Source organism: Triticum aestivum, chromosome 6B, assembly GCF_018294505.1.
Source record: "Triticum aestivum cultivar Chinese Spring chromosome 6B, IWGSC CS RefSeq v2.1, whole genome shotgun sequence".
NCBI classification, from domain to species: domain Eukaryota; kingdom Viridiplantae; phylum Streptophyta; class Magnoliopsida; order Poales; family Poaceae; genus Triticum; species Triticum aestivum.
In genome coordinates this window covers 447723856-447734567 of record NC_057810.1, presented here as the reverse complement: position 1 = coordinate 447734567, position 10712 = coordinate 447723856, and the positions used below count along the sequence as shown (strand labels likewise).

At 48.1% G+C, this 10712-nt stretch overlaps 1 long non-coding RNA gene across 1 annotated transcript; it reads right to left on the bottom strand.

The window, feature by feature from the left end:
- Positions 1 to 7440: 7440 nt before the first annotated feature.
- On the bottom strand, positions 7441 to 8575 carry LOC123134223 (uncharacterized). The gene is made up of 4 exons (XR_006465586.1): positions 8479 to 8575; positions 8130 to 8390; positions 7827 to 8047; positions 7441 to 7747 (listed from the first exon to the last, which is right to left on the bottom strand). It is a non-coding gene; the product is annotated as an uncharacterized lncRNA (long non-coding RNA).
- Between the last annotated feature and the right edge of the window lie 2137 nt (positions 8576 to 10712).

Here is a 10712-nt window from a genome sequence, read left to right as displayed (position 1 = left end):
AATTAATTCACAAACTGACCTGCTTTCAAAAAAAATTCACTCTGCTGACCCTTCGGTGTGACGCCCGATAGCTGGGCGCCGCACCCTACTGTGCAGCGCCCATCACTTAGGCACCACACTTCCTGCCAGCGTGGCAGCCCTGGTCCAGCTGCGGCCCCACACGCACCTGTGCAGCGCCTAAGTCTTAGGCGCCACACATGTAATGTGCAGCGCCTAGCTCGTGGGCGCTGCACAGTCTGTGTTCCACTTGGGCTGGCCCCACCCTCTCTCCCCTCCCACCCCCACCCCACACACCCCCACCCCACCCAAACCCTAAGGCTTGCGGCCCTCCTCTCTTCCCCTCTCCCCCCCTCTCAAATCCTTCTCAAATCTTGCAAATCCGGAGTATTTGACCGTGGATTTCGAAGCCAACCCCTCCCTTAAGGTAATCTCCTCCCATCCCCTCGTTTTCATCCATAGGAATTGTCACATTTGCTCAAATCTTGCTAGTTTGGGGGAAACCCTAGTTTTGACTTGGATTTGCAAATTTGTGTTGAATGATGTTATGTTTCTTTGCTAACTTGGGTTGGTTAAGCTTCCATAGTATGCTAGGGTTAGGGTTATGTGTGTTTGATGTTGGTGTTAGGGTTATGCTATGGTTATGGTTGTTTTATATGTTAGGGCATATGTGTGCAAATATTTTTCTTAAGTATTTACTTGATATATGTGTGTTTTTGATTATTGTAGGGATGGGGAGAACATGTGTTTATGTTCATCATGTGGATAGAGAGGCCTTTTTGAAAGGCAATGTTGAGACGGACCCGAATGAGCTTGACATGGTGTTTGAGAGTAGTCCTAGCTATGCGGAGCTTTTGGAACAAGTGAGGAAAGATTTGAATTGGACGGACCCAAGTGACGTTGTTGAGTTCGAGGGAAGGCATAATGTTGGTTTTGGAATGCACATCCGTTGGAAGACAATGCGTGTGAACTCCGAGCAACGTTGGGTTGCATACAAGGAGACGGTTGCCGAATCTCTAGACAAGGCTCTTGAGTTATTTGTCTCCAAGAAGGTTGAGTCTACTTTGAATTTAGACTTGAACCGGAGCCCCTCCCCGTTGGTTCCTAGCACTCCCCCACCCATGAACCAAGATCAAATGAGTGAACCTCAATTCACGCAACAAGATTGGCCAACATTGAGCCCGACTCCAAACAACCAAAATGAAGGTTTTGAAGAGGAGAATGATGAGTACGAGGAGGATGACAACGAAGTTGACCTCCATGACAACAATGTGGGTGATCTCGACCAATATCATGTGCAAGAGACAATGGACCAATCCATCCCTTTTTCCCGTGCATATGCATCGGACTTGGATGACGATGGTCCCGATGAAGAAGTTGATGAGGAGGGGTTCACGCCAAAGGAGGCCGAAGCATTCAAGAAGGTATTGGGGCGGGATCACAAGACACCATTGTTCAAGGATCTTAGTCTCGCGGATGAAGCCGTTGTGGATGGTGGCAAATGCATATCTCTTGGAGCTAGTCCAAGTTCTCACCGTGATTTGGAAGACGGCAAGAACGGGATATATCTCGGTTGTGAGTTTCAATCCTTCTTGGAATTGAAGATGTGGCTCGACAACTACTCGGTTACACATTATCGTCCACATAAAGTGGCCAACTCGGATGTTAATGTGCGTTACACGGTCAAATGTGAAGTGCCAACATGTCCATGGATTGTGCGTGCAAGGCCATGGAAAGGAGGTCCCACTTGGCGCATAGTGAGTTGTCTACCAACTCACATGTGCCGGCACAAGAATGCGAATGGCAAGCTTGTGCACCAACAACACAGACAACTCACGTCCGAGTTCATTGCTTACAGGATGTCCAACCAAATATCCACACTTCCAATAATGAGCATCAAGAGTGTCATTGACCTTGTGAAAGACATCTTTCATTACAAGGTGAAGTACGGCAAGGCATGGAAGGCGAAGCAAGCCGCATTCAAGATGTTGTATGGCAATTGGGAGGAAGCATACAACCAACTCCCTAGGTTGTTGTTAGCTATGGCCACCACAAACCCAGGCATGGTTCACGTGGTTGAGCCTCATGGGCACCAAACTTTGATTCATTACGGGAGGACCGTCCGAGTATTTGGCCGTGCATTTTGGGCCTTTGAGCAATGCGTGAGGGCTTTTGAGCATTGTCGGCCCGTCATCGCCATTGATGGCACGTTCTTGACCGGACAATACAAGGGCACTTTATTGGTTGCAATAGCAAGTGATGCCAATAACCGGGTGTTGCCTTTGGCTTTCGCTTTGGTTGAGGTGGAGAACAATGATAACTGGGAGTGGTTCTTGCGTCAACTGAGAACAAGGGTATTACCGGCTGAAAGGGAAATTTGTGTCATATCGGATCGCCATGCTGGAATTCTAAATGCGGTGGTGATTGACATTCCCGGACATAGAAAGTTGCATCATCGATGGTGCATGAGGCACTTTTGTGCAAACTTCTATAGGGCATGTGGTATCAAGGAGTTGGCCGATGATCTTCAGGATTGTTGTCTCGCTTTCACCAACAAGCGGTTTTCCACATTGTTCAATGCATTGCTCAGACACAAGAAACTTGACCCCGGCGGTCAGGAGTTTCTCAATAAGAACATTGCCGAAAGGAATATGTGGGCACGTGCTTTCGATGAAGATGGCCGGAGGAACGGTCAAATGACAAGCAATATGGCAGAATGCTTCAATAAGGTTCTCAAGGGTGTACGTGCATTACCCGTGACGGCAATAGTTCAATACACATTTGACAAGATGAATGAATACTTTTTGAAGCACTCAATGGAGACTGATAAGCAGATTGCTGGTGAGAACAAGGATAAGCACAAGTACAATTTCCCACCAAAGGTTGAAGAATGGTTGAAATTTCAATCATGAAAGGCAGACTCCGAAGAAGCTGTTCTATATGACGACAACGAGTGGAAGTATGAGGTGAAAGAGCCCGGAGGAACCACAAATGATGGCCGCCAGCACGGAGGCCGGGCTTTCAAGGTCTCCCTAACACGGTGTGATTGCAGCTGCATGAGGCCGTCTTTGCTTCATCTCCCATGCTCGCACTTGTTAAATGCATCCCGGGTTAGGAATGTGGACGTCAATCACCCTCTAACCATGAGGGAGTCCGAGTTCTCAATCATGACGGTAAAGAAGACATGGACTCCACGGTTCCAGCCATACTTGGACCAATCACAATGGCCGGAGTATCATGGAGTTCAACTATGGCCGGACCTGGAATTGAAGGTCGTTAGCCGGGGAAGACGTAAGACTAAGCGTCTTAGAGGTGACATGGACGGATGGGGCCATGGTGGCGGTGGAGAATACGGCACCGGCCAATTCCAAGAGCCTCGTGAGGAATCCCGTTGTGGGGGTTGCAGTAATGGGGGACACAACACAAGAACTTGTCCCAAACCAAGAAAGAGATCAAAGAAAAATGGTTCAAGCACAAGCCAAGCAAATGATAGCCAACCAAGTGAACCAAGGGGTAGCCAACCAAGTCAAATAAGTGGTGGAGTGCCAAACCACTCAAATCAAACAAGTCAACGAGGAACTAGGCAACAAAGAGGGAGTCAACTTGGTCTTAGAAGAGGTCGTGGTGGTGGTAGAGGCCGTGGTGAAGGTCTTGGCCGTGGTGATGGTTCTGGCCGTGGTGGTGGTAGAGGCCGTGGTGATGGTCTTGGCCGTGGTGATGGTCTTGGCCGTGGTGATGGTCTTGGCCGTGGTGGTGGTAGAGGTCGTGGTGATGGTCTTGGCCGTGGTGCTGGTAGAGGCCGTGGTGGTGGTGGTGGTAGAGGCCGTGGTGGTGGTGGTAGAGGCCGCGGTGGTGGTGGTGTAGGCCGTGGTGCTGGTGGAGGCCGTGGTGGTGATCTTGGCCTTGGCGGCGGCCGTAGTGGAGGAATGTTCTCTTGGCTCAATGGACCATTGCCGTATGTGTCTTACTATGATCTTGTTCTTTTGGCTCAATGCTTGTGTTGTCATTTTGTATTGTGTGACTAACTATTATATTGCCATTTTCGTAGGTATGGAAACAATGAAGGGGGTGGAGGACACGGAGGGGGAAGGTGAGACCCCTTGGTGGTGCGAGGAGGGAGAAGAATAAGAAGAAGAAGAGAGGAAGAAGAAGAAACTACATGGAGACCCTATGTGTGTATGACTATGTGAGGGGACTAATATTTCCGTGTATGATTATGTGAGACCCTATGTGATTTGGACAAGTATATGTGCTATGTGTGTATGAGTATGTGATTTGGACTAGTATTTCTGTGTTTTGGATGTGATTATGTGGCATCTTTATGAATCACAAAACAAAAAAAATAGTAGGTATTTGAAAACATCAGTTAGTGCAGCGCCGAAGGGCAAGGCGCTGCACTATGTAGTGTGGCGCCCAACGGGTAGGCGCTCCACACTGACTTAGCAGTTTTTGTGGTGGAAAAGCTACTGGAACGCTCCTGGTGCTCTCTGGACTGGCATGTCCAGGCGTGCAGCGCCTAAGGTCAAGGCGCCACACTACACAATGCAGCGCCTTGCCCTTAGGCGCTGCACACATGGACATGCCAGTCCAAAGAGCATCAGGACCATTCCAGTAGGTTTTGCACCCCCAAAAACTGCTAAGTCCGTGTGCAGCACCGAAGGTCAGGGCGCCACACTACACAGTGCAGTGCCTAGGCCTCAGGCGCTGCACTGTTAGGTGCAGCGCCTAGCCTTTGGGCGCTGCACACTGACTTAGCAGTTTTCGGGGTGGTAAAGCTACTGGAACGCTCCTGGTGCTCTCTGGACTGGCATGTCCAGGTGTGCAGCGCCTAAGGGCAAGGCGCTGCACTTTGTAGTGTGGCGCCTTTCCCTTGGGCGCTGCACATCTGGACATTTATTAGGCTGCACCAACTCCCTCCCACCCATCCTCACCCCACACACCCCCACCCTCAACACAAACCCGAAGCTCAGTGCCTCCCCTCTGCCCTCCTCTCTCCCCCTCTCAAATCCTTCTCAGATCCGGAGTATTTGACCGTGGATTTCGAAGCCAATCCCCTCCCTTAAGGTAATCTCCTCCGATCCCCTCGTTTTCATCCATAGGAATTGTCACATTTGCTCAGATCTTGCTAGTGTGGGGGAAACCCTAGTTTTTGATAGGATTTGGAAATTTTTGTTTCTTTGCTAATTTGGTATGGTTAGGCTTTCATAGTATGCTAGGGTTAGGGTTATGTGTGTTTGATGTTGGTGTTAGGGTTATGTTGGTCTTAGGTTGTGTTCATTGTTAAGTGGGGGTTAGGGTTGACCAATAATTCTCTGTTTTGTAGGCATGGCTTCATCCGGTTCCATGACGAGGCCACCGTGTGCTAACCAAGAAGACATGCCGAACAAGTGGGAGGATGCATCTTTGGACAAGGTGAAGGAGAAAGATGTCAACATCCTGCAATGTTGGTGTGCAGATGTTTGCAAGGTGAAGGTGTCCACCGACCGAAAGAAAGCATAGACGGAAGGGCGGAGATATTTTGTATGCCCGAACTATGCTTATGATCGTGCACTTCCAACTAACGCCTATGACCAACCACCGGTAAGCTCGAGAAGTAAAATGTTACTCTGAAATGTGTGTCAACACTAACAACAAATTTTTATGCAGTCACCGCCTCCTCTATGCAAGTACTTCACGTGGATAGATCTTGAAGTGCCAGAAGATGTGAAAGAGGACCAATACGCAGATTGTCTTAGGCGGCAACGGAGGTTCGAAGAATCGTTTCGAAGGGGCTTGGAGGAAGAGCGTTGTCAGAAGGAGAGGATGGAGCGGAAGAAACGAGAGGAGGAGAGGGCACGCCAAGCGAAACTTGCTCGTGAGGAGGAGAGGGCAAGAAAGCTTGCAAAGGCTCGCGAGGCGCAAGAGGAGGACTCGGCACGTGACAAGAAGGGGAAATGGCCTCGCTCTACTCAGTAGGGACTTCGCTTCGGTGCACTCCTCGTCAACTATCTTCTAATGAATGTGTTGTGAAGTTGTCAGGGCATGTGAGATGTTGGTGAACTATCTTCTAGGGCAAGCTGCCATTTGTCATTTGTAATGAATGTGTCGTGAACCATGTCGTACTAATGTTTGAATTATCTTAAGTTATGAACATCGTCGGCAGAAAATTTGTGTTTGTTCATATTGCTGTGATGCTGCAGTCATTGTAAGTATTATGGATGTAGTGGGAGTAGCCATGGGAGTAACTGTTGGCTTTATGGATAGCCATGGCAGTAGTGCAGCGCCTAAGGGTAGGGCGCTGCACTGTACAGTGCAGCGCCTAACAGTTGGGTGCCACACAGTACAGTGCAGCGCCTAAATGTTGGGCGCTGCAGTGTTGCTATAAGCAAAACTGCAGAAACAGATGCCATTTTGGGTGGGGTGCAGCAGCACTCAAATAACTAAAACATCAATAAAAGTACTATAAACTGGACATGCTAAGCAAAGAGAACTAATAACTTGAACATCACATCATTTAAGACAATTCAAGTTTGCTTCAAGTTTGCAAACACAAATACCATAACATAACCTCACAAGTTAATCAACCTCACAAGTTCACAAGTTCATCATATAACATAACCTCACAAGTTCATCAACCTAACACAAAGCACTAATGCCTTCCATGCATGTTCCTGGTGCCACGCCTGCAGGTAATCTTCTTCTTTTTAGGAGCACGAGGCTCCTATTCGTGCACTTCCTCCTCCGCCTGCGGCTCCGCCTCCGCCTCCTCCTTCGCCTCATCATCCAATCTAGCCATCCGCGAGGTCCCTACGACCACCTTTGGGTTGCCTCTGTTGTCATAGTCGTTGGGCGTGTACCGGCGTCTGGGCTGCCTAGGCTTGAACACATATGCAGACCGAGCTTGAGCGTCCGCCAAAGTCATGTCATCATCAAGCTCATTGCCCTATCACACAACAAAACAATATGGTGAAGGCCGATGTCGTAATCAAGTGAGAATCACATCTAAAGGATTAGTCATACCTCTTGGGTGATCCCACCCTCATCATCCACATAAGCATATGAGGAACTCACATCGTCCCCCTCATGGTGAGGTGCGGGGTCTGATGGTGTACCAGACCTAGAGGCAGATGGTTCATCATATTCAGGATCACGACAACCGGGAAGGTTCGATAACCGCCTTAACTTCTTGGCCTGACGCTGTAACATGAACAAGTGTGTAAGATATCAAACTTCGCAACATAGACTGGCTCTCATAGTGAATGCGATATGTACCTTGAGGAATGCTCGTAGTGAACCATCATCATTGCCAGTTCCAACCGGTGTCTTCTCCAGAATAGACTGGCTCTCATCAGCTGCTTTCTTGATCGCGGTGCGCTGCGGATGAGAAAAAATGAATGCGTTAGCCATTCAAACATGTGTAATACGGTCAACAGGAAAGTAAAGAGGGGAACACTTTACCACATAGTTAATCGACGGAACAGCAGGCACTCCTTGCCCTAGCCTGACATCTCTGTTGTACTTCCCCTTTGCTAGATCCTCAAAGTTTACGGGTTCTTCAAGAATATCCTCATTATATGCCGGCGGGCATATCTCAACTCGAGTAGTTCCAATAAACCATCATACGTAGTTATCAAAAGCAAGTGAGTTGTGCTCATGAAGCGGGGCGCGTGCAGTGCTACGAGCTTGCTCCACACAAAGCTGGAAGCGGGTAACATACGCAGAATGATGCTTGGCCCAGTCCTTTATCTTCCGTTGCCTTCTCCTGTCCAACCTGCATGGTATAAAACCAAACATTAGCACAATCAAAAGGAGTCCCGATGATTAGACAATACGCACACATGCTCTCTTACCTATGAAGTGCTTTATCCGTGTCCACCCAATCCGGCGGGTGAGGCTGGAAAAGACCAAACTGACGATACACGCGATGCGGAAAATGAAACTCAACCGCCCAGTTGCATATCTATGGGCACTGCATAAGCCAGAGATCCTTATCCCGCAAGCACATCGGGTTGAGGCAGAACTCCGCGGTGTACCCCAAGCTCTCACCCGCGCCATATGGCTGCCATTCCACCTATGAAACAGGGCAACAATGCAAATTTGATAACTATTTTTCAAGCAAGCATGAGAAAGGACTAAAGTAATGACCTCCTTACCTGCTCAGGCGTAATCGTGTCCAACTCGGCAATGTACTTTTGGTACATGAGATTGACATCGTTCGTCATCTCGGAAACGATATCCCACTTGTAAGCTCACGTGGGGCGCCATAATTCGTCATGTTCATCTGCATACCAAGGATCAAACCTGATGCTCTTCGGGCGTCCAACAGGCAGACGCTCCCAGCTCCATACAGAAAGTAGAAGCAGATTACCACCAATGCCTGCACTAGGTGTGATCCTGCAACACGCATCATCCAGCTACATATGAAAGAAAAACAATGTTAACTTGACAGCCAGCTTGCATTGCTAATGAATAAATGAGTTGATCACAAAACAGACCAACTACCTGTCGGTACAAGTAGGCAAGAGTCGCTGAACCCCAGCTCCATTTGCTATCGAAGACGGTCAACGCCTTCAGCCACATCCATGGAGCGTTCTTGCCAGTGGAGTCAGGAAACAAAGTCCTCGACACAATGTACCACATATACACACGAGCATGTGTCTGGATCACATCATCAGTTGCATCCGGAGGGCACGTCGCAAAGTTATTTTGAATCCACGTGAAAGCAGCTCCAGCTGCCTTCCTTTCCCTCTTCTTCTTCTCTTCTCCCTCCTCTACATCATCCTCAGCCTCGGTAGGAGCCATACCGATAAGAGCAATCATCTGCTCGCGCCACCCATCAGAATCGGTGCTCATACATAGAGGCCTCCCGTCGATAGCAAGACCGGTGATCAACGAGACATCCTCGAGCGTCACGGTCATCTCCCCGGTCCGAAGATGGAAATTGTGGGTCTCTGGCCTCCACCGATCAACAAGAGCGGACACCAGTGGAGCGTTCAGATTCGGCGTGGACCGGCTGACCAACAGAATCCACGGGAGTAGTCCTGCCTGCTTGATGTATGGTGTGTACCGCTCATCGTAAGGCATGGCAGGACCAGAGACCCCGTGATACCGAATCTTCAGAGGTTCAAGCTTCTGCAAAAAACAAGTAATGACAAATCTTAGGGCATGTAAATTTCAACTAAAGGCAAATTTGCAAAAGATTTAGAGTACTCATTATTACCTTATCCTTCTCGCGCATCATGTAGGACCGGTGTTGCACGTCGTAGACATGGTCCAGAAGCCAAACCATCCTTACAATTTCAAACAATAAACATACATGAGTTCATCTCAAATATCGGAAAACACTCAACATCTAATATATATCTAAAAAAACTCAACATCTCACATATAGCTACAAAACTCAACATCTCATAATTATCTACAAAACTAGGCATCTCATATATATCTAAAAAAATAAACAATCTAGGTTTAACTAACAAGAATCATATACTACCGGATATGACTACACATCCTCCATCACAACACCGAAAGAGTTTCCACCTAACGAATGAACACCGGATATGAACACCGGATATGACTACACATCCTCCATCACAACAAGAATCATATACTACCGGATATGACTACCAATTCTTTTGGTTGCAATGAATGTGTGCTCATTCTGAAACACCGAAAGCCTGCCTTGACCACATTTGAACAATAGCATTGCTGCCTTGTCGGCTCTCTGCATACTTGTAAAACTAAATAAAATTTTGATAGTTGTTTTCAAAGTACTTGCCATTGATGAGAAAAGGATTCCACATTTGAAGGTCAGACTAGGAAATGGCTCCTGAGATGGATGACTTATCATCTCCAATTGCAATATTACATCAAAAAACTAAATCTGGAACACCGAACGATTTTATGGAGGAAAAGAAAGGGAACGGAGGAGTTTACGTACTAGGAAGGATTGGAGATCGAATCCAGGCCTCAAAACTTCAAATCTGAGAGGGGGTGTGGGGGGGATCCGAAGGGGGCGCCGCCGCCGCCGCTCTCTGTGACAACAGAGCAACTGGAAGAACTGCCTGGGAGGGTCTGGCCCGATGCGGCCTAAGTCAACGTGCAACGCCTAAGGTACGGGCGCTGCAATATACACAGTGCGGCGCCTAAGTCTTAGGCGCTGCAGTGCTGTCTGTGGGGCCGCAACTGGACCAGGGCTGCCACGCTGGCAGGATGTGCAACGCCTAAGTGATGGGCGCTGCACAGTAGGGTGCGGCGCCCAGCTGTCGGGCGCCACACGAAAGGGTCAGCAGAGTGAATTTTTTTTGAAAGCAGGTCAGTTTATGAATTGATTTAGGCCTCAGGTCAAATATGTGAAATTTCCCTTCCACTCCCTCTTGATTTGCGCAAGTAGTCTCAAATCACATCGAATAGTGTACGAGTCAAAGTCTAGTTCCCAAGCCTACCCCCGTACCGCCACCAATTCCCATTCCCCTTGCCTTAGATAGCCAAACATGTTGTACAGTATATAGCACACCGAAATTACAATTCAATCTGGGAGAGACACCAAACATAAGAATTTCGATAGGATCCATGGGAAGGGGTAATCCCAGCACAAAACATAAGAATTCCGCAATCTTGGTAATAAACAATGGTAAAATTTGCAATGAGTAAACCGAACATACCAATGAATGTCAGATTAAACTAGAATCATGATCTCCCTGCATATTGATTGGTGGGTGAAAAAAACAGCTGAG